A 3,070-nucleotide genomic window follows, 5' to 3' on the forward strand; every position below is an offset into this window, starting at 1 on the left:
CCATGAAATGACACTTTTCAAAGTTTAATACAAGATTGTTCTTAATACATCGCTCAAGTACTTTATCTAAATTTACTAGACACTCATCAAATGAATCTCCATATACAGTAAAATCATCCATAAAAACTTCTATACAATAGTCTAGCAAATCTGCAAAAATACTCATCATGCATCTCTGGACTGTGGCTGGGGCATTGCATAATCCAAATGGCATCCTCCTATAAGCAAATGTGCCAAACAGACATGTGAATGTTGTCTTCTCTTGGTCCTCTGGAGCTATGCAAATCTGGAAATAACCTGAAAAACCATCTAGAAAAAGTAGTGAGATTTGCCTGCTAATTTCTCTAGCATTTGATCAATAAAAGGTAAAGGGAAGTGATCCTTCCTGGTTGCATCATTTAGCTTCCTGTAGTCGACGCACATCCTCCAGCTATTTTGCACTCTTATAGGAATCAACTCGTTCTTTTCATTCTTTACAACTGTGATCCCGCTCTTCTTTGGCACTACCTGTACTGGACTCACCCACTGGCTGTCAGAAATAGGGTAAATGATACCTGCAGAAAGAAGTTTTGTTACCTCCTTTTTGACCACGTCAAAGATAAGTGGGTTAAGCCTTCTTTGAGGTTGCCTACATGGCTTTGCATTGTCTTCCATCAAGATCCTATGTATGCATATATCTAGACTGATGCCTGGAATGTCAGCTAGTGTCCATCCTATAGCTTTCTTGTGCTTTCTCAGTACCTCCAACAATTTTGCCTCTTGACTAGGATCAGAATCCCTTGCTATAATAATCGGTAATTTCTTACCTTCATCTAAGAATGCATATTTCAAATGTTCTGGTAGATCTTTCAATTCAAGTATAGGTGGCTGCTGAATAGAGGGTACTAGCTTGTCAATAGTGAGTTTAGCAACTCCACAAACCTGCATTACATCAAAAGAAGCAGCAGTATCTTGTTCTAGAATACTAGAATTATCATTATTAATGGAATTACATGACATAGAGTTTCTAGCAAAGTCCATAGTTCTTTCAGAGTCAGAAGCAATCATATCAGAGTCACTAGAAGTTTCAATGCCAATATCATGCATGGATTTGAATAACTCAACAATATCATCAGAACTAGAACAGTCAGAAGAATCTTCATAAATAATAGAGTCAGAACAATGTGTATTGCTATCTAAATCAACAATCTCAAGAGAACTAGAAACCATCTCATTGTAAAGCTCATCATATGTATCATCAATTAACATATCAAGCATGCTCAGATTAATAACAGAATGATCCTCTATAGGATGTTTCATAGCCTTTAAAAGATTAAATTGAACAACACGTCCTGCAAATTCCATGGAAAGAGTACTATCTTTAACATTAATGATAGTATTAGCTATCTTAAGAAATGGCCTACCCAAAATCAGTGTTGGTGGCCCATGACTATCATCTTTACCCTTATCCAAAATATAAAATCAGCAGGAAAAACTAAATCCTTTACCTTAACTAGAATGTCTTCAAGCATACCATTAGGATAGGCAAGTCTCCTGTCTGCTAATTGCACAATAATCCCGACTGGCTTCATCTCACAACCCTGTAAAGAAGAAAATAGAGACTTGGGCATAACATTTATCGCTGCACCAAGATCAATCAGAGTGTTATAAAATTTTAAATTTCCTATAGTACAAGGTATAGTGAAACTCCCTGGGTCTTTGCATTTTAAGGGCATAGGGGGTTGGCACTGCATTCCTCCATGAAATAAAGCTGATACACTTCTTCCTAGATTAACCTTCTCATTAGCTTTAAATCTTTTCTTGTTCGTGCATAGGTCTTTCAAGAACTTTGCATATTTAGGAATTTGCTTTACTGCCTCCAAAAGGGAAATATTGACTTCAACCTTCTTGAAAACATCAAGCACTTCTTTCTCCAATTTAGCTTCCTTTAACTTCTTACTTTGAGTGTCCCTATTTGGAAATGAAAGGATCTTCTTTGGTTCCTTTTCTTTATTAGACTCCTCAAGTGTGACTTGTGTTGCTGCAGCTACTTATTCTTGATAGATGTTATGGAGGGCTCTGGAAGCTCCTTTCCACTTTTAAGAGTGATGGCACTAACATTACTGCAATTAGGATTTACAACTGTTTGAGACGGCAACTTTCCAGAACCTTGACTCTTCAATTCATTAATGGAGGTGGACAATTGCCCAATTTGATTCTCCAATTTTTGGATTACTGTCTCAGTGCATTGTTGAAATTGAATGTTGTTAGTTGCCATTTGCTTCATTAATTCTTCCAGACTTGGTCCATCATTTTTAGACCCTTGAATAGGAGTAGATTGCCTCATTGCTTGCATAGGCTGTGAATTTTGACCTGTAGCATTATATTGGTGTTGTTGACTTCCTCCATATCTGAAATTAGGGTGATCTCTCCATCCAGGATTATAAGTGTTAGAAAAAGGATCATATTTTTGGCCCTATTGCATAGGTCTAGTTGGAAAAATCCCAGCACAATTCTCAACTCTATCATCTAACTGTGGGCAATGATCAGTAGTGTGTGTGGCCAAAAAACAGATGCCACATAGAGGCCCAACTAAAGCAAAAAATGTGGTAGCTTGTTGAGGATTATAAAATTGAGGTTGTGCACACGTCTGTGAGGGATATGCCTGTGGAAAAGTTGGCACTGCTGGTGAATTCATTAATTTTTGTTGTGTTAAGGCAATGTGCCGAACCATGCTAGAGAGCTCCTCCATCTTGTTCTCAAATTTAGGATCATATTGTGGTGTTTGAATCTCATTCACCCCTTTGACTGCTTGGTTAGCTTGCATCCCAAATTGTTGAGAATTTTGTGCCATCTTAGAAATGAGATTCATGGCATCAGTTGGAGTAAGTTCTACCAAAGCACCACCAGCTACGGCATCGACAAACCACCTATCTATTGGTAAAAGACCTTCATAAAAATGTTGAACTAGCTGCTGATCAGGTATTTGATGGTGAGGGCAGCTGGCACATAATTTCTTAAATCTTTCCCAATATTCATGAAATGTCTCCCCAGTCATCTGACGAATCCTACAAATATCTTTTTTTATTGC

At 37.7% G+C, this 3,070-nt stretch overlaps 1 non-coding gene across 1 annotated transcript; it reads left to right on the forward strand.

Annotated features, from left to right (window-relative positions):
• The first annotated feature begins 2,963 nt into the window (after positions 1-2,963).
• Positions 2,964-3,070, forward strand: LOC129312221 (small nucleolar RNA R71). Its single transcript, XR_008593473.1, has one exon. It is a non-coding gene; the product is annotated as a small nucleolar RNA R71 (small nucleolar RNA).

Source organism: Prosopis cineraria, unplaced genomic scaffold (genome assembly GCF_029017545.1).
Source record: "Prosopis cineraria cultivar Desert tree isolate PC_DT_omini unplaced genomic scaffold, ASM2901754v1 PC5, whole genome shotgun sequence".
Classification (NCBI taxonomy): Eukaryota; Viridiplantae; Streptophyta; class Magnoliopsida; order Fabales; family Fabaceae; genus Prosopis; species Prosopis cineraria.